Source organism: Pteropus vampyrus, unplaced genomic scaffold (genome assembly GCF_000151845.1).
Source record: "Pteropus vampyrus isolate Shadow unplaced genomic scaffold, Pvam_2.0 Scaffold311, whole genome shotgun sequence".
Taxonomy (NCBI): domain Eukaryota; kingdom Metazoa; phylum Chordata; class Mammalia; order Chiroptera; family Pteropodidae; genus Pteropus; species Pteropus vampyrus.
The window spans coordinates 1,064,295-1,084,896 of NW_011889092.1; the positions used below are offsets into that span (position 1 = coordinate 1,064,295).

Below are 20,602 nucleotides of genomic sequence, written 5' to 3' on the forward strand. Positions count from 1 at the left end.
CAGGCTCTGCTCCAACTACTACAGACTTAGCCCACCCAGCCCATGAGTTCACTAAGCAGAGGGCTGGATCAACTTATCCCTGGGTCCCTAGGCAATCTCCACAGACCCATGACTGCATCTGGAGCAGGTGTGTCCTATCATGAGAGCTGTTAATGACAGAGATGGCCTTGGGTCAGGGGGAACAAGAAGACACCTCCACATGCTCAGGCCAGGGCACTGGTCCTTACTAGACATGCCGATTGTCAGAGGAAGAGTCAGAGCTGGGCCAGCAGATCCCCATCCTAGACTGAAATAGAAACCCATTTCAGAGAAAAATGCGGAAATGGCCCCAAGACAGGAGGGGTGGGGGCGAAGTGTCACTGGGGAGGACCCTGTAGACACAGCTTCCTGAGAGTCTTGACTGGCCTGCAATGGGCACTTGTTGCCAGGCTCTGCCCACTCACCCCTCCTCTAAAGGGGACGAATTAGAATCCTAGGTCCCGCACCAGACAAGATGCTTTAACTTCTCTGACCTCAGCCTCTTCAATTGCAAAATGGGGATAACAATAATCTTGGCTTTATTTGCTTTTATATGAAGCACTGAGAACATAGTAGGTGCTTAATAAATGATAGCCATCATTAATATCACTTAACCTTCTCTTTTAGCTCACTACTGACCTTGTGATTTGTTCATTTGTTCTTTCGTTCATTTATTCATTCAGCTAATCAGCTAGCACATGCCTAACAGGTAGGCCACAACAGTTAAGAAAAAAGTTTTTGGAGTTAAATAGGAGATAAAACCCCAGCACTGCCACCAGTTGGCTAGGTAACTCTGGGATAGCCGTTTCCACTCACTGAGCCATCATTTCCCTGCTTGTACTTGGGAATAATAAGAGCATCTCGGTGGGGTGCTAGGATGTTGCAGAATCAATGGGACATTGATGTGAGAGCAGCCAGTGAAGAGCCTTGGAGGGAAAAGCGGGTGGCAGGTGAGCTGCACAGAGGAGCCAGGCAAGCTGCCAGCCCTGCAGACTGGGTCATGCTGGGAGGGCCGGGAAGCCAGAATTCCAGGGACAGCCTCAGGATGGGGTGAGGGAGAGAGGGAAAGGAGAGAGGGCAGGCTCAGAGACAATAAATAAATTTCTGGACTATGACCTGCTCCCTTTCTGGTAAACTAAGAAACAGTGAGGGAACACAAGAAAAATTGTGAGAAGTTTAGAGGAGAAAGACCCAGCCAAACAAGGAGCCTTGGGCAGCTTGGAATTATTCTATCCCATCAAGTCAAGGGAATGTGCATACTCACACACATTGCACACACATGCACACACACTCACAAGCTGCACATTCTCACTCTTGCATACACACCCAAGGGCTTGCACACACATGCAGATGCACCATTAGAGGCACAGCACTTTATATTTTGCAAAGAGTTTTCTCATTTATCACCTCATTGAATACCAAGGGGTGGAGAGACTGGCCCTGAATTGGCTTAGATCCCATTCTAGAACTGGCAAGAGATGTGAATCCCAGATATCAAGAGGCCAGAGCCCGTCCCATGGGCTGTGCCACCTCCATTTTCTTCTCCTGTGGCGGTGTTGGCAGGAGTTGAAAGACAGTGGAAACCCCAGAAAACTTTCACCTCATCTCCTTCAGATACACTAGTTCACTCTGCTTTGTTCCCCTTTAAAAAGTCACATCTGGACTCAGGGACACACTTTCCCCACCAGTCACATGTGGTCAGCTCCAGGTTGTCTTGAGATGTAGCTGGGATGGCAGAGGCCAGAGCTTCCCAAGGCCTCCTCTGTGGACTCTCATCCAGTCTTCTAAGCTTTCTAGCCTCTCCCAACACAAACTCCTCCCCGAGGGACCCTGACCAGGACACAACACTTAGTTTTCAAATACTCAGAGGGAGATCACTGCTACCCCCACTTTATAGAGTAAGAAATTGAGGCCCAGAGAGGAAAAGTATCCTGCGCCACTTAGGACGCAAAACCAGGCTGATAGGGCTCCCAGGCCTGTCTCCACTATTCCACTCGTCCCTGTGGCCCAGCCCAGCACCCGCGTCTCCACCTCCTCTCCCCTCCATGCTGCGCAGACTACAGGCTCCAGGCACAACCAGGCAGAGGAAGGGAGGAGGACCCCTCCCACCCCCCGCCACCTCAAGTCTGCTCCCAATCCCACTCCCACTCCAGTCTACAATGAGCCATAGGGGCTGCAAGTGGACTGAATAGGGACCTCTGAGCTGAGGCAGGGACTCAGGCATTCTCCCAGCACTGACCCAGAACACTCACCCAGGAGTTAGTGAGCGCCGAGCTTGTCTGTGACGTGTTGGAGCAAATTCGGACTCCCAGAGCAGACCCTACTGCTAGCTAGTTCCTGTGCCACAAACTGTCACATGCCCGTTTCACAGAAGTCCCAGAAGGCCTCAGATGAGGAAACTGAGAAATCCAAGGAGGGGAAGTAACTTGCCACAGCACAGAGATGGCAAGCAGCAGGGCTGGGACTCGAATCCCAAGAACATTCCAGCTCAAGTCCCTAACATCAAGGCTGACTCAGCCCCTACCCAGATGTGAGCAGCCACTTCACCCTAAGTGTGCTCACCTGCAGAGTGGGTATCAGCCCTGAGGATCGAGTGAGATGACATTTAAGGACCAGGGCTTGGTACTTATCAGGTGACCATTTTTCTCCTCCTTTCCACCCCACCCCTCAGCCTGCTCTTGGCCTTTCTCAAGTCTGGAAAGAGGCTTGGTCCTGCTCTTTGCTGCCTCGAGGGAGAATTAACCTGATTTTCTCAGCAGTGCCTGGAAGTCCTTTAAGAGAGGCTGAGATCCTGAGATTGATGGCTCTATTGTCTTCGGCTCTAACTCCATGAGTCCAGACGCCATCCCTCCCCTTGGGGACTGAGGATGGCTCCTCAGATCAAGAGTAGTTCGGTGGGCAGGGAGACTGGGCCTGGACACCATCCCCTTCCCCAGCTCCAGCCCATCCTTGAACTTGGGCTTGATGGGGAGAAGTTTGCCAGGGTAGATCTGCCTCAGGCCAATGGTAGACCTGGGCATCCTCTCCCATTCATAAAATAAGTCCTCCCTCCCTCTCCTTTTTCACAGGTACTCATTGGGCACCCACTCTGTGTAGGTAACGTTCAAGGCACTTGAGAGCATAAAACAAAGTCTTTGCCCTTGTAGCGCCTACATTCTAATAGTGGAGACTCATTTATTTTAGTTAATGAGTAAATATATAGCAAGTCAAGTAGTGATAAGAGCTATAGAGAAACATAAGGGAGGGAAAGGGGCAGAGAGACAGTGGGCTGAAATCTCAGACAGGGTGAACAGGTACCTTGGGGATTTTTCTGGGTCCCCTCCCCACAACACTATCTCCTGCCTAGCCTGGAGGAGACCCCAGGCCCTGAGCCCCTACTCCGTGTTAGGCCTTGCCTTGATAGAGCTCAGCAGCAGGCCAGGGGCTTCCTGGATATAGGCTGCAGCTCAGAACCACCAAGGGTTCAGCATGCAGCTCCCTGATCTTGCTTTCTGCTCGCAGCCTTGCAGAATCCCCCTATGCAGGTTCAGAGAGGAAGCACATGCTCTAATCAACCCCAATATTCCATTGTAGAGAGGACCTAGGGACCAGAGAGGAGTAAGGGCTTGCCTGGATCACACAGCAAGGAAAAGGTCTCCTTGTTCCCCCTCCTGTTCTACCCTGTGGCATGTCCACAAGGGTGGACTAAGGGCTGAGCTGCACAGCAGAGCTTTGGCCTGTTATGGGGCTGCCTGTGCCCTCAGCCAGCTCCTGGTAAATGAGTGTGAGATGCTCCTCTATGGGGCTCACCTGGTGGTCCCAGCCTGACCCACCCTTCCAGCTCTCATTCTCTAAGCCCCAACGGTCCCTAACCTTTTTGGCACCAGGGACCAGTACTCTTGTGAGGATCTAATGCCTGATGACCTGAGGTGCAGCTGACGTGGTGATGCGAGCACTGGGGAGCGGCTGCAAATACAGATGAAGCTTCGCTCACTCACCTGCCGCTCACCTCCTGCTGTGCAACCCAGTTCCTAACAGGCCACAGACGGGTACTGGTCCACAACCTGGGGATTGGGGACACCTATCCTAGAAAACTAAAACTATTTCCCCCAAGCCCAAGCTCAGGAGACTTGAGTTTTGGTCAACTATGCCTCATCTTGCTGTGTGACCTTAGGCAGGCCCATCCCTCTCTGAGCCTTGGTTCTCTCGTCTGTAAAATGGAGGAAATGAAGGTACCTATATCTCCAGGCTGTCATGAAGAATGAGCAAGACACTGGCAAGAAGGCAGTTTGCAATATTTAGGAGCTACCCAGGTGATGGGGATTCAACATCCCCGCCCATCCGAAAACCAGCCTCTTCACACTTTCAGGGCCCTGAGGCAGCTACCAGAGAAAGCTCTTGACCCTTGGCCAGGAATAAGTGAAAATTCCACAGAACGAGTTCTTCAGAAAAGACAAAGCCACGTCTGCTCCCAACCAGCTGGCAGGCAGCTGACAGGAAGGGCCCCTCCTCTGTCCTTGTGGTGAGAAGGTGAGGAGGGAGATATGGGAAGGGACAAGGTTGGAAGACCTGGGGAAACTTATTTCAGGAGAGGGAGAAGGCACAGACCTGCGGTGACTGTGAGGGTCACCCATTCTTCACCTCAGGCCCTCAGTCTGGGAGAAGACTTAATTACTTGCATGTCAGGTACATGCATGTCTGCATGGGGGGTGTCAGCCATGTGTGGATCTGACCTGGCAGGTGCACATGTACTCACACATGTATGGAATTGTATCAACGTGTGTATGGTACATGTGTGTATCTGTGCGAGTGGCCCCGGAGTCTGTATGTTTGTTTGCACGTGCATTTGGCTGTGCCTGTGCCTCTGCCTGTGGTGCCTCCGTATGCACACGCATGCCTATTCCTGGGGGCCCGCAAAACTCCAGTCCTTGTCAAAATCCCAGTCTGGCCCAGATGCCATGGAAGTGTTGTGGGGTTCTTGATTTTCCTCAGGAACTAAAGCAGCTAGACAAGAGGAGGAGGAAGGCTTGAGGATTAACTATGGTTCAGGCCCTTCGAGCTCAGCCCTGGGTATAGGCACTGGGGTAGGGGGATAAGAGGTCGGGGTGGGTGTGTGCCCAAAGCCAAAGCCCTGCCTCCAGGGGTCCTAAGACCCACTGCTACCTGTGAACACCAACGCCTCCACAGTTATCCTTCTGCCCTTAGTCACCAGCAGGAACTCCTCAGCCTCTGTACAATAGTCAAACACTTTACAGTTTACACCCTACATGTGCTTGTTGCATGATGTTCACCAACCTTATGCCAGGCCAACGTTAGAACCCAGCCTCTGTAGGCCCCACTCACAAGCTGCCACTGCTAGCTGGGTTTCAGGGTAGCCCCTCCAGGCTCTGGACTGAGCCCACAGTGTAGCACAGACCACTGCCCGGTAGGCCTCACCTCTTGCTGAATCTTGGTTTCCCCAGCTGCAGATTGGAGCTATTCCTGTCCACGTGAGTCAAGGGCTGAGAAGGGTCTCTATGAGCCACTGGCTGGTAGGAACGGTCTCACCCATATCCGGGCACCCAAGGCCACTGCCCATTAGCTGCTTCCAGGAACCAGGAGGGAAACACTACCCTCAGCCCTCTGTCTGAAACAGGAGTCCATGTGTCCCATTCTGAGGGAAGAGACTTGGTACCTCTGGGATTCAAATCAAATCCTGAAGGGAGCTGCCCCTACTTTAGGCTTGCAGGCAGGCTGCTTGGTGGTCCCTCAGACAGAAGGAGTCTGGTTCCTCTTGCTGTGCCTTGGTTTTCCTTCTCTGTAACCTGGATACCTTGTTCTGTCCAGAGTCTGGGGTCTGCTGTTTCTCATCACAAGGAAGCACAGAGGGCCCACAGAGACCTGGCAGAGGAGGAAAGAGCACGTGCCCGTGGGTGCAATCCTGCACTGGTGTGTGTACAGCACACCTAGACCCCGACACAGATCCATATAACCCACACAGGTCCACAGACATGCATATGTCCAGGCACCTGCCACATCCAGAAGCACACCATTCCCATCATGCATATGTGCACCCGCATAAGTGTGCACCCACATGTGGCGCAGCATGAGTAGGGCTCTTGTGCAGCTCGGCAGCAGATTTCACGCAAAGAACTTTCAAAACCAGGAAAGAGATGGAGCGGAAGAGCTGAGTCCTCGAATGCCCAGTCCCTTCTTCAGCTTCCTCCAAAGGGTTACCAAGGTCACAGATGGTTTGTCTAGCTTATCCTCTCCAGCCATCCTACACAAGACCTACCCGGAATGCTCAAAGAAAGCAGGTAAAGGTCCTTTCGGAAGTGTGGTCCCTGACCTGCCTGGCCAGCCACCAGCCCTGTTTGTCACCAGCTTAAAAGTGAGGCTTCAGGCTAATTAATCACTCTGGATTTGGAAGCTCAAAAGGTAGAATGTGGGAAAGTGGAGTATTAGAGGAGACAGGGCCATTCCTAGGCAGAGGGAGCACAGCCACCTCCTCAGAGTCCTTACTTCACTAGATTTTTGGTTCATTCACTCATTTACTCCGAATGAGCTATTTAGAGTGCTGGTGACCTACTGGTGAAGAAAAGCATCCTTGTCTCAGACACTCAGCTCAGAGTCCAGCCTCCTCCGAGCTTCAGGAAGGAGGGTGGGAGCACCAGTCCCGGGCCCTTCCATTCCCCTCTGGATCCCTGCAATGGATCCCAGCCACAGTCTGACCTGTCTTCACAGTACACTCTAAAGTGTAAACCCTGCTCAGGAACACTGGCATTTTCTGAGAGTGTGTCAGGAATGCTTTCTGAGGTCCCACCTCGACCGACTGCCTCAGACCGCAGGGATTCATGTGCACACTGGTACAGAACATTCCAAATAGAGCCAGCCCCTCCTCCTGCCAGCTCTCCCAGGATGGCTAAGACACATTTGGATAATAACCAGCAAACACACAGTGCTTACCACAGTGCTTATATTATCTCATTTAATCCTCACGCGCTCTTGTAAGGTAGATACCATCATTATCCCCGTATTACAGATAGGAACATGAGGCACACTGAGTGGTTAAGTAACTTGCCCAAGCTTCTCACAGCTAGCAGTAGCAGAGTCAGGATTTGAACCCAATGCTTTGAACCAATACACTGCTCAGTCAGCAGCGGTGTCTCCATGTCTGAGTAGGGGTCAGTGTGGCGGGAGAGGAAATAAAGAAAAGTAAAAAACCCAAGGAGCTAGTGGCCTTCCTCATGAGAATCTAGGAAATACCAGATTTTACTTATTGATTGCTTTAGAATTTACAACTCCATCCATAAAGGAACTGAGACAATAGCTATATATACTACAGGTCCTTCTAGAGGCGGGACAGAAAAAACAGTAGCAGAAACCTGGACTCAGATGGCTACTGAGTTTCCTGGCAGTGGGAGTAAAAAGGAGTGAAGAATGGGGCTGCAGGTGGGAGACCATGAGGATCCCAGAGCTGGGCCAAAGTCACAGGGATGGTATGTTTGTTTGCACGTGCATTTGGCTGTGCCTGTGCCTCTGCCTGTGGTGCCTCCGTATGCACACGCATGCCTATTCCTGGGGGCCCGCAAAACTCCAGTCCTTGTCAAAATCCCAGTCTGGCCCAGATGCCATGGAAGTGTTGTGGGGTTCTTGATTTTCCTCAGGAACTAAAGCAGCTAGACAAGAGGAGGAGGAAGGCTTGAGGATTAACTATGGTTCAGGCCCTTCGAGCTTAGCCCTGGGTATAGGCACTGGGGTAGGGGGATAAGAGGTCGGGGTGGGTGGGTGCCCAAAGCCAAAGCCCTGCCTCCAGGGGTCCTAAGACCCACTGCTACCTGTGAACACCAACGCCTCCACAGTTATCCTTCTGCCCTTAGTCACCAGCAGGAACTCCTCAGCCTCTGTACAATAGTCAAACACTTTACAGTTTACACCCTACATGTGCTTGTTGCATGATGTTCACCAACCTTATGCCAGGCCAACGTTAGAACCCAGCCTCTGTAGGCCCCACTCACAAGCTGCCACTGCTAGCTGGATTTCAGGGTAGCCCCTCCAGGCTCTGGACTGAGCCCACAGTGTAGCACAGACCACTGCCCGGTAGGCCTCACCTCTTGCTGAATCTTGGTTTCCCCAGCTGCAGATTGGAGCTATTCCTGTCCACGTGAGTCAAGGGCTGAGAAGGGTCTCTATGAGCCACTGGCTGGTAGGAACGGTCTCACCCATATCCGGGCACCCAAGGCCACTGCCCATTAGCTGCTTCCAGGAACCAGGAGGGAAACACTACCCTCAGCCCTCTGTCTGAAATAGGAGTCCATGTGTCCCATTCTGAGGGAAGAGACTTGGTACCTCTGGGATTCAAATCAAATCCTGAAGGGAGCTGCCCCTACTTTAGGCTTGCAGGCAGGCTGCTTGGTGGTCCCTCAGACAGAAGGAGTCTGGTTCCTCTTGCTGTGCCTTGGTTTTCCTTCTCTGTAACCTGGATACCTTGTTCTGTCCAGAGTCTGGGGTCTGCTGTTTCTCATCACAAGGAAGCACAGAGGGCCCACAGAGACCTGGCAGAGGAGGAAAGAGCACGTGCCCGTGGGTGCAATCCTGCACTGGTGTGTGTACAGCACACCTAGACCCCGACACAGATCCATATAACCCACACAGGTCCACAGACGTGCATATGTCCAGGCACCTGCCACATCCAGAAGCACACCATTCCCATCATGCATATGTGCACCCGCATAAGTGTGCACCCACATGTGGCGCAGCATGAGTAGGGCTCTTGTGCAGCTCGGCAGCAGATTTCACGCAAAGAACTTTCAAAACCAGGAAAGAGATGGAGCGGAAGAGCTGAGTCCTCGAATGCCCAGTCCCTTCTTCAGCTTCCTCCAAAGGGTTACCAAGGTCACAGATGGTTTGTCTAGCTTATCCTCTCCAGCCATCCTACACAAGACCTACCCGGAATGCTCAAAGAAAGCAGGTAAAGGTCCTTTCGGAAGTGTGGTCCCTGACCTGCCTGGCCAGCCACCAGCCCTGTTTGTCACCAGCTTAAAAGTGAGGCTTCAGGCTAATTAATCACTCTGGATTTGGAAGCTCAAAAGGTAGAATGTGGGAAAGTGGAGTATTAGAGGAGACAGGGCCATTCCTAGGCAGAGGGAGCACAGCCACCTCCTCAGAGTCCTTACTTCACTAGATTTTTGGTTCATTCACTCATTTACTCCGAATGAGCTATTTAGAGTGCTGGTGACCTACTGGTGAAGAAAAGCATCCTTGTCTCAGACACTCAGCTCAGAGTCCAGCCTCCTCCGAGCTTCAGGAAGGAGGGTGGGAGCACCAGTCCCGGGCCCTTCCATTCCCCTCTGGATCCCTGCAATGGATCCCAGCCACAGTCTGACCTGTCTTCACAGTACACTCTAAAGTGTAAACCCTGCTCAGGAACACTGGCATTTTCTGAGAGTGTGTCAGGAATGCTTTCTGAGGTCCCACCTCGACCGACTGCCTCAGACCGCAGGGATTCATGTGCACACTGGTACAGAACATTCCAAATAGAGCCAGCCCCTCCTCCTGCCAGCTCTCCCAGGATGGCTAAGACACATTTGGATAATAACCAGCAAACACACAGTGCTTACCACAGTGCTTATATTATCTCATTTAATCCTCACGCGCTCTTGTAAGGTAGATACCATCATTATCCCCGTATTACAGATAGGAACATGAGGCACACTGAGTGGTTAAGTAACTTGCCCAAGCTTCTCACAGCTAGTAGTAGCAGAGTCAGGATTTGAACCCAATGCTTTGAACCAATACACTGCTCAGTCAGCAGCGGTGTCTCCATGTCTGAGTAGGGGTCAGTGTGGCGGGAGAGGAAATAAAGAAAAGTAAAAAACCCAAGGAGCTAGTGGCCTTCCTCATGAGAATCTAGGAAATACCAGATTTTACTTATTGATTGCTTTAGAATTTACAACTCCATCCATAAAGGAACTGAGACAATAGCTATATATACTACAGGTCCTTCTAGAGGCGGGACAGAAAAAACAGTAGCAGAAACCTGGACTCAGATGGCTACTGAGTTTCCTGGCAGTGGAAGTAAAAAGGAGTGAAGAATGGGGCTGCAGGTGGGAGACCATGAGGATCCCAGAGCTGGGCCAAAGTCACAGGGATGGATACGCGGGGGCCAGTGAAAAGATGTTTGGGAGGAAAGTTCAATGGGGCTTGACAACTCTATGAGGGAAAAGAGGAAGAAGGAGAAATGGAGGGAGAAACCCCTCCCTCCTGCCCCGGTGGTTGGAGGATAGAGAGCACCCAGATAAGGACTGGGCGCAGTGCCTCACAGTAGGTGCCTGGTAAATGTGTACCACCTGCCCCTCTCTTTATTCATGCCAACACCTGCTTGGACATGAGCCACCCTCATCCTCACCCTGCCTCACACAGCCTGGGAGCTCGGGACTCTTCTGGCTTCCACTCTTCCACCAACCTCTTCGGGGTTCCTGCTTACCACAGCAGCCCCTGAAGCTACAGTTCCTTCCTTCAATCATCAGCTCAAGGGCTAGGTGGGGGGTGATCATGGGGAAATAATCATGGAGAGCATTGTGAATCCACGAGTCTGTTACCCAGGGCTCAGGGCAGGGCTGGTAGTGGAAATGCTATAGGGCAAAGGGTGACATCTAGGAAGTTCCACCCTCCACCCAATCTCTTAAACTCTCCACCAATCCTGTGTTCTTCTGGAGGACAAGCACTCCCCCAACCCCACCCCATGCCGCCAATTCATTTAGTTCTGAGGTCAATTTCTCACATGTGGGCTGAGGTTGGGAGGGGAAGAGGGGAAAGGAGAGATTACAATCATGGTGCCTTATGCTATGTTTCCACATCTCTTCATCTGATCATTCATTTTGCATTCACTCTTCGTTCATTCGACTATTGCTTACAGACTGGCCCAAGGACCAGGCATCCACAACAGTGTGCTGATGTCCTCGGTGGTAGGAAAGAGAAGTCAGGGAATTTTAGTCCTGTATGCCAGTTTGCCAGATGAGTAAAGTGAGGCGAGATGGTGACTTGTCCGAAGTCACACAGCTGAAACTGGGATTGGCCATCAGCTCTCCACTCCCCAGTCCATGCTGAGTTCTAACACGGCTGTGCATTTATAGTGCTGCTTGTGCTAATACCTTAGGTGTTCGGAGAGTCTCTCAGAATGAGGTTTGCTTTTGAGGTTTCCTCAGCCCCATTTCTTTTTGTCTCCCTTCTTTCTCTCCATATCCCCTCCAGAAACCAAGTGATCCCACAATTCCCTCATCCTGAGGGGACCAAGGACAATCTGGATCCTAACCTTTCCCACTCCTGCGCCACCCTCCCCTGAGAACCATGAGCTGCTCTGAGCACCTACACTGCCCAGATGAGGAGGGGCCTCTGGGTTCACTGCCATCCATCCCAGGGAACGTGTGGCCATTTTACCAGGAAACTTCTCTCACCCCAGAGGAACGACAATGGCTGTGGCTGGCTGTGGAGGGACCTTTCCTGGGGCTTCTCAAATAATTCTGCAGAAGTGACCTCTAGTAAACCTTCCCTGGTAGTTTATAAGCTTGAAAGTGTTGGACTGCTAAAGCTGGGGCCAGAATCCTTGAACATTTAAATTGGAATCAGGGAATGCTAGAGCTGGAGTATAGAAAGTTAGAGTTTGGGTTACAGATTTTTAGAATGTTTGAATTGAGATTATAGACTCTTAGGAGAAGGGATGTAGAAAAATAAACAATTATAGTTGGAATTGTGGATTTAAGGAAATCGGGACCAGAAGTGACGTCAACATCACTCTGTCCCACCTCCCTGATAGCTGAGAAGAGAGAGCTGGCCTTGTCACCCTGCCACTTGGGGCTAGGCCAGGCCTCCTGCTGCTGCCCAGCAGGGCTCTGTCCTCCAGATCTCCCGGAGCAGCTCTCAGGGCCTCTGGGCCAAAGCACTCCTTGCCTGGGGACAGTGGGCACAGGGGTCTGCCTCTGCCCTGGACTGAGCCTCACCACCAGCTCATCATAGCACCCTGCCACCACAGTGGATATATTTAGGTTCCCTCCCTAAATATGTTCCCACAGCTCTCGACACTGCCTTTTATGTCTCCTCATCCTCCGAGGCTTCTGGGCACCTTCTCTAAACTGACTCGATGACGTCATCAGGAACAAGGGCTCTTGCTCCACCAACACAAATGTTTTCCCCCCAAAACGAAGTTCAGTCTGAGGGGTCTCCTGGTCCACTTCAGCCTGGCTCAGACCCATCTGTCCTAATTCTGACCTCACAGCCTCCCTCCGGCTCCCAGAGCCTGCCTTGGTTGGGGGACCAAACATCCCTGATCCTGCTCCTCTTGACGTTCCTGATTTCAGGCAGAAGGCACCCCTGCCCCTGCCCCTGCCCCTGCCAGTCCCCAAACACACACACACACACTCAAGGGCACAGACCAGCATTTTTATGTTCCTCTGGTGTTTGTCAGGAGAGAGAGGCTTCCACCCAAGCCCCACGGCTGCCCCTGCACTTCTCGCCCAGCCTCTCTCCCACACTCCATCCAGGCCTTGTCAGAGACTTGGCATCTTCCCATTTTAGACTGCATCTTCCCAGAAGTCAGATAGTCATTGAGAGTTCAACAGTGATAAGGCCTGGGATAGGAATGGCTCCCCCAGACTACTTAAATGGAGGGCTCTCAGATTTCTACCTGCCTAGCTCATGGGAAATCATTGGTTCTGTGGGAACCGAGGGTTCCTGAGTGGTCAAGGACACACTCCTATGAGGGGCTCCATCATTATCATCATGGTTTTATTGCCAGGACCATAGTTTTACAGCAGCCATAAAGAGTTTTTATGTGCTAGAGACTATGCCAAGCACTTTATATCCAGGACCTCAGTCCTTATAATAAGCCCTACAAGGCAAACACTAATTAACGTCTCCATTTTATAAAGGAAGAAACTCATGCGCAGAGAGATTTTGCCCAAAGTCCTCCATGTAGAGAGCTGAGATTTAAACTAAGCCTGGATACCACAACCACCTTGACAGTCCCAGGTGGTCATCTGCTATGGGAATCTCCCCTTCCCTGTGGTCCCCTGGGATCTGGCAGCCTCTTCCTGCCTGGCCAGTGGAGCAAAGGTGAGAACCTCATAGATGGCCGGGGCTCCTTCCCAGAAGCCAGTTCCCCTGTTCCTGCACTGTAAATGACTCAGACTGACCCCACCACAGTCCCCATGCAAGACACACTGTGGTCATAGCACTGTGACCCCTTCCTTCATGCACAGCACACATGGCCTTACACAGCTCCAGCTTCCCACCACACACTGTGCTGCATACACGCACACACAGTAAAACCACATACCAGTGACACTGCCACACTCCCTCATCAGGTCTAGGTCCTGTCATCCCAGCTGGGAAGACAGACAGAAGAACCCTACTCTACAGGTGGCACAGGCTCCCACTGCAGGATGAACCCAGCTCATTACCAAGCCTTGACTCAACTACTGGATGGTAACTTACCAGAACAATATTTTTATATTAAAACAAATGCAGGAATATTACAGAGAGTAATGCAAAATCCACATGAATTTTGAAGAATAAAATATGAAACTTCAAAAAAGCTGTGTGTGTGTGTGCGTATGTGTGTGTGTGCGCGTGTGCGCATGTGAGCGAGCGAGCATGGGACTATTTGCACTTCCTCTACCCAGATCTGGGGTGAGTTTTCACTCTACCAAGCTCTTAGGGGTGCTGGATGGAAAAGTCAGAGCCATCCTGGGGTCGTGGAAGATGTTCCGTCAGTGGTAACAGCTGCACAAGTGCTTCTCCCCTCCATTACCTGGCTCAGCACACTGCTCAGGGCCATGGACGTGCCACATACAGAACACACATCTCACAACTTGCACAACACACATGTATACACCAACGTGCCAGGGCTCCCGACAGGCAGCGTGCTCACACCATGAGCACACACATGGAACCCCTGGGTTACCTGGGCATAGTCACCCAGTGCTATAGATAGTACCACACACACTTTTTGCATGGTGACACACGCCACAATCCATTGGTTACACTGGGCACACCACGGACACACCAAACACTAACTGCATACAACCCAGTGCACACACATTGCCCACATTAACCTCTTACACACTGTCCACATCACACAACACAGACTCACCCCCGGGGGCAGCAACGCAAGCCTGGAGTGGGCAGATGTACCTCATACCGCCATGTCCCTCACCTACTGACCCTCATTCCCCTTGCCCCACCTAGCGCTTACCTGGGTCGTCTGGCAATGAGCCTGGGACGTCACTTGCTCCGGTGCTGGGAGGCGAACCTACAAACAGAGGCAAAACAGACGCCGCCGCCACAGCTGGCGACAAAAACACCCCACACACACAGCACCGCGCGCTGAGAGAAAAAAGGCGCGGAGAGGGGGTGGCCCCGAGACCCCCCCAAAACACACGAGAGAGTGGCGCACACACAACACGCCGCGGCGCCCCCCCCCCCGGGAAAAACACGCCACAGAAAACCCCCCGGGCCGGGAACCGGGAACCCCTGGACTCCAGCCCAGGGTCCCTGGCGATTCCTACCCTTCCCTGTCCTCGGTTTCCCTGTTTGTATTGAGGGTGGTGGCTTCAGTGGCGGTTCCTCAGGTCTTTTCCCGGCTCTGACATTCTACAGTTCTAGGATGGTGGTAGAGAGGGAGGGTTAATAATACTGTTATTTCTTGAACACCTACTATGTGCCAGGCACTGTGCTTGGTGTTTTAATACATTGAATTGCCAAAGCAATTCCAGAGGTGTTCTTAATCCCATTTTACAGGAGGGGAAGCTGAGATATAGAGTGATTAAAGTGACTTGTCCATGGTCATACAGCTAGTAAATGGCAGACTGAGATCTGAACGCAGGCAGTTTGACTCCAGAGTCCAAGTACCCCTACAGCATGTGGTGGTGGCACTTTCCATACCATACACTACTCCCTGATCCTCATAACAATCCCAGGAGCTTGGTGTTACAAATCCATTTTACAGATTAAGAAACTGGGGTTCAGGGAGATTATTTTACCCCAGGTCATCTAGTTAGTGGGACAGCTAAAGATGGGGGTGGCGTGGGAGTGAAGCTGGAGATGGTGAGTATCAGGATAGTGTGATGGGACAGTACTTGGCACATAGCTGGCAATGATGCCAACATTCTTCCTGTCACTCTCCTTCCCTCTCTTCTTTTATCTCTTAATATCTCCTATGGAGAGCAGCCTCCAATTCCCTCATCCCTGAAACCTTCCCTGAGCTGTAGCCCTCAGACAAGCTGGCCTTTCCTTTTGGCTACCATCACAGCTTTTATTCAACTGTTAATTGAGTTACGACTATGTGCAAGGTTCTGTGCTAGGCACTGAGGATGCATGTGAACAAGAAGTCCAGATAGCACTGGTCTCATGGAATTTATAATCTGGTGGGGAACACAGCTGTTAAACAAATAGTCAAAAATAATTATACATAATTACACATTGCAGTAAGTGCTAAGAAGGAAAAGTGGAGGACTAAATAAATATCTGTCAATAAGAAAATGGAAAAATACATTTTTATTCAGGTATCCCTTGCTATTTGACCTCTTACTCTCCCAGTATTTGTTCTAATGATTTGCAAAAATTCTACTAGTAGAAAACTCGACATGAAGAATCTGTAGGTGCGTACCAGCATGAATCTGGGTACAAGGTACAAGGATGCGGACTGAGCTGCAGTCGTAACTCATTTCTTCTCTGGATAGGATAGGATCATGCCTCATACTTATGTCATTTAAACTTATTTGGTACATAATTGTTACTATCTTCCCCTGATTATTAAGCAAAAATGTCTTCTAAGAAAGTGGGAAAGCCTGAGAAGAAAAAAGATGAGCACAAAAGGCTCAGAAAAGCCCTTACATTAGAAGAAAATGTGGAAGTAATAAAGCTCATTGAAAGGGCTGGTTTTGTGAAAAAAATGTAAGCTTGGCCAGGCACACATCCTCCTCTATCACATCACATACAGGAACTGCTCTATGTGTGAAAGAACAGAAAAAGCTCATGCAGTGTTAAATAATGAAGTAATCTGTGTTTTAAATACGTTAGAACTTTCTGCAGCGATGGAAATATTCTATATCTGCTGTCCAATACAATAGCCTCTAGACCCATGTGGCTACTGAGCATTTGAAATGTGTCTAGTGCAACTGAGGACCTGAATTTTTAACTTTTAATTAATATACATTTAAACTTAAATAGCCTCATGTGGCTAGTAGATACCATATTGGACTACATAGCTTTACATTGTGCAGAAATCCTTGGTTATTATTAATAGTTTTAAAGATTTGAATGATATTTGTGGGAAATAAGTTGAAGTTTTCGGATGAGCGGGGAACATATTATTTTCTCCAACTAAAATTCTATAATATGAGCTTTTATTATCCACACATTTGCTACTAGGAATGTCTATGTTCTGATATAAGGGTTGGCTGTACATTTATATAGTGGACTACTATGCAACAGAGAAAAATGAATGAACCAGAGCAACACACAGCAACAAAACTAAATCTCACAAGCATTATTTGACTGGAAAAAGTATATAGAAGGATACATACAGTATAATACTATGAACAAAAAGTTTTAAAACATTCACAATAATACTAAACTCATGTAGAAAGCATATGAGGACATGAATGGGAATGACAAACAATGCAGAGGTCACCTCTGAGGGGAGGGAGGAGATGAGATTGCAGGGGACACTGATAGCCCTTGTTTCTCTTTTGACTTCCCAACTCCCCTGCACGCTCTGCAAAGACAGAGGGTGAGCCGGGCTAGCACAGATAGGAAGCACCTTTTCACAGAAGCCTTCTCTGTCTCCTTCCCCAGCTGACAGAGCCCAGGGCCTCCTCTGGGCTCCCATGGCCCCAAGTGTTGGCCTCTGACACCTCATCACTCCAGCTTGATGTTGTCTCTCTTTACATCTCTTCCTCAACAGCAGAGATGTTCTTACAGGGCAGGCACGGTGTCTACTGTTCACCAGCCCTATTTTCCCCACACTTGGCACAGCACTCTAAATATCTAACTAAATGAAGGCATGAATATAGGTTTCTTTGGGGATTTAGAGTTATTATTATCATTCATTTATTCTTTGATCCTTGCTATGTGCCCAGGCATGGTTGGGCCACTAGAGATACAAAGATGAAATATCCATGGCTAGTGCCCTTAAGAAGTATCTGGTGTGGAGAGAGGATAAACCAGGATGGGCTTTGGGATACAGAGACATGCACTGAGGTGTAGGAGCCCAGAGGGGTCCTGACCTAGAGGGATCCTGGCTCAGCCTGGGGGCAAGGGGCACAGAGAAGGTCAGAGTGCAAGTGTGTCTTAAGCTAAGTATTCAAGATCTAGAGTTCTGAGTAGAATTGGGGGATGGTGTTCCTGGGAGGGCGGCAGCATGCAAAGACCTGGAAGTGAGAGGGAACGTGGTAGATTCTGGAAAACTTGTGAAGCTCAAGCCTACTGGAGAGTCCAGTGAAGAGAACAGTGGGACATGACAAGGCTGAAGAGGGTCAGGAACCAGGTTTTGCAGAGCCTTGAATAATAGGTTGGGAAGCTTGATTTATCCTAAAGGTGATGGGAGCTATGGAAGGGGTTAGACAGGGAAGGGACATAATCAGAGTTGTGTCTTAGATCACTTGTCATGGCTGCTGTCTGGAGGGCCAGAAGAGGAGGCAGGGACCAGTAATGAGGCTGGGTCAGTAGTCAGGCAAGTGGTGGCCAAGGCATTGGGGATGAAGGAAGGGGATAAACGAGGAGCTGACTAGAAGGTGGGTTGCAGGGCTTTTTAGGAAGTAGACTCAATAGGACTTAGGCAGATTGGATGTGAATGTGAGGGAGACAGAGAGGTATCTTGGTTTGGGTTCCCCTAGAAGCTGACCCTGAAAGAAGGATTTAGGTGCAAGTAGTTAATTTCTGAGATGATCCTAGGAAGCATCAGTAGGGGGCTGGGGAAGTGAGACAAGAAAAAGAAGTAAGGCTATTCAGGGTGGTCAATAGAGTATTACTAGGGGTCATCCCCATTGGGAACTTCTAAGAGATAGCACAAAGCATTTATCTACCAATTCCAGCCATCATTGGTTAAAGACTTGTTCCCAAACCTCTGGCACTTCTGGTCAAATGTGCTCCAAACATCTGAGAAAGGCCCTTGGCAGAGTCCCAGAACTCTCACTGAGAAACTATAGGGGTGTAAGGAATAGTGAGTGCTGATGGTAATGTTCAGGAACCTGCTCCAGCAGCAGCTGGAGGGGGAAAGGAACTTCAGTTACTTCTAATAGGCTGAGCCCAGGTTCTCCAAGATGGGTGGAGGAGGGGAATATGTGTTAGAGTTGGGCGAGTGGGGGTTTGGCTGTGGCCCTGACTGCCAGTGTTTTCCCCTCAGCCCTCAGCCTTTCTTGCCTGGTCAATCCACTGTCCCCAGGCCCTCTGGGGTATGCAGAGCCTCACCTGCGCTTCAGCCCCTAGAAATGCCTTTTCTGAATAGCATAGCCCAGTGGTTTGATCCCTGTGCCCATAGCAAGGCAGAGAAACTTGGCAGCTCTTTAATAAAATCAGATCTCATCACCCAGAGTTGGCAGTGGGTTGGAGATACAGATTTGGAACTTACTAGCTTAATGTTTAGTTCTCTAGGTCAGTGGTCCCCAACTTTTTGGCACCCAGGGACCGGTGCTCCTATGAGAATCTAATGCCTGATGATCTGAGGTGGAGCCGAGGTGGTGATGCTAGCACTGGGGAGCGGCTGCAAATACAGATGAAGCTTCCCTAGCTCACCCGCCACTCACCTCCTGCTGTGCAGCCCAGTTCTTAACAGGCCATGGACTGGTACTGGTCCATGGCCTGGGTGTTGGCGATCCCTGGTCTAGGTTTCCGGGTGGGTGAGGTTGCTTTAGGGGAGAAGAAAAAGAAAGAAAAGGGTTTAGGCTGGACCCATCAGTTAAGGGAGGAAAGAAGAGATGACTGGGGATGGGACTGAGGAGGAGCAGCCAGAGCAGTAAGATGTGCAGCAGACCAGTGTCACTGAGGCCAAGGGAAGATGGGCTTGGGAGGGCGAGGGAGAGGAATGCAGGCTCAAAGCTGGCCCCAGGAGAGTTTAATGGAACCCTCCATTAAACCATGTCTGGCAGCAAACTTGCTTCTTCCTCTTCCTCTTCCTTCTCCTCCCTGTCCCAGCCTCGACCTATGGCCTCAGAAACCTCAGCAGTTGGCAGGTGTCCAGTGAGAGCAATAGCTGGACGAGCTATGTCTGGAATTTCTAATGACTCCTGAGATTTCCCTTGCCCCTGTCAGCCTCCAGCCTTGATGTGCCTGCTGCCTCCTCTTGAGGTTATGCTGCTCTTTCAGCCCCAGCCATGACCCCAGGACTCTCCAACCCCTTTCCTGAGGCCCAGGAGTTTCATGTTGTTCCTGTCTGCTCTGTCAGTCCAGCAGCCATGGCCGGCTCATGTTCTAAATAGGGGCACTGCTTCCAGGAGTTTTCCCTTTCACATTCCCACCACATTCCAGCTGCTCAACCAAGTGTTAATTCACAAATTCATGACCCAGGAATTTCTGCCCTGGCATCTCTTCCTCAGGGCTTGAATTCCTCGCCTGCCTCCATGTACATTGATGGGAAATGTGGGTAAGTCATTGCCCATTTCTGGATCTCTGTTTCCTTAACTACAAAACTGGATTGGCCATCCTCGCCCGGCCTCCTTCCCATGGCTGGATCTGAGTGTTCAGACCTCGTAAATTCTACTATTTACACATGTTTCTTTCCATATCTTCTTAATGAGTCCTGTTTATCCTTGCAAGCTCTGCTAATAAAACAGGCTACCATTTATTTCAGGTGTGCTAGGAGCCAGCATTATGCTAAGTATTTTGCATGCATTATCCTGCTTCATTTGCACATGGAGTCTGAGTAAATACTCTGATTATTGCCATTTTACAAAGGAGGAAAGGGAGGCTCAGGTAGACTACATGACTTGCTTTAGTTTACATATCCAGGAAATGTCAGCCAGAACTAGAACTCAGGACTGCTGAGGCAAGATTTAGGTCTTTCTCTTTTCAGCTCAGCTCCTTCCTATCAGACCATGCCCACTGGAGCTGCTCCTGATTTAGAAGTTAACGTGCATTAGTAGCAGCATAGTGCCTGTGGAAAAGCAAAGACCTCCACAGAGGTCTGCTGCTTAAACTACCTCTGGAGACTCATTGGCCTCTGCCTACTGCAGGGGGACTGAGGGGTAACAAAATCAAGTGAAGCAAGAAGCCAAATAACAGGAGAGTTGAATCTCAAAATCAGGGGGCATATCTTTCACTTGATACCAACAGATTCCTGTCCTTTTTAAATCAGACTTGTTGACTCCGAGGTACAGCCTGACATTATTGTTTTTTAAATTGTTAAACTTCGTAATGAATAGAGAGCTGATATTTTCATTCATTTCAGCTCTTTAAGAAATCAACAAGTCAATATCCAAAGATTGGAACTGACCTAAATGTCTATTCATAAGGAACTGGTTAAATAAACTATGGCTGTAAACAGAACAAGTAAACTTTTTATGTACTGGTGTGGAAAGGCCTTCAGAAAATCTGCAGAAAAAAGCTAGAAGTATGTGTATAAGTGTGCAGG

At 50.0% G+C, this 20,602-nt stretch overlaps 1 protein-coding gene and 1 long non-coding RNA gene across 7 annotated transcripts in view; one reads left to right on the forward strand and one right to left on the reverse strand.

Moving 5' to 3' along the window:
• P2RY6 (pyrimidinergic receptor P2Y6) overlaps positions 1-14,330 on the reverse strand; it is a 42,796-nt gene extending 28,466 nt beyond the window's left edge. For 2 of the 6 annotated variants that reach the window (XM_023521711.1, XM_023521707.1), the window contains exon 1: positions 14,228-14,330. The gene's annotated coding sequence lies outside the window, so the exon portion shown is untranslated. Of the gene's footprint in view, positions 1-5,433; positions 5,840-14,227 lie in introns of those variants that run through there. The other 4 variants (XM_011377397.2, XM_011377396.2, XM_023521708.1 and 1 more) reach the window with 3 other exon arrangements.
• Positions 14,331-18,854: 4,524 nt separating this feature from the next.
• Positions 18,855-20,602, forward strand: part of LOC111730386 — a 10,777-nt gene continuing 9,029 nt past the window's right edge. Inside the window, exon 1 of the long non-coding RNA XR_002776660.1 lies at positions 18,855-19,615. This is a non-coding gene — a long non-coding RNA (uncharacterized LOC111730386). The remainder of the gene's footprint in view (positions 19,616-20,602) is intronic.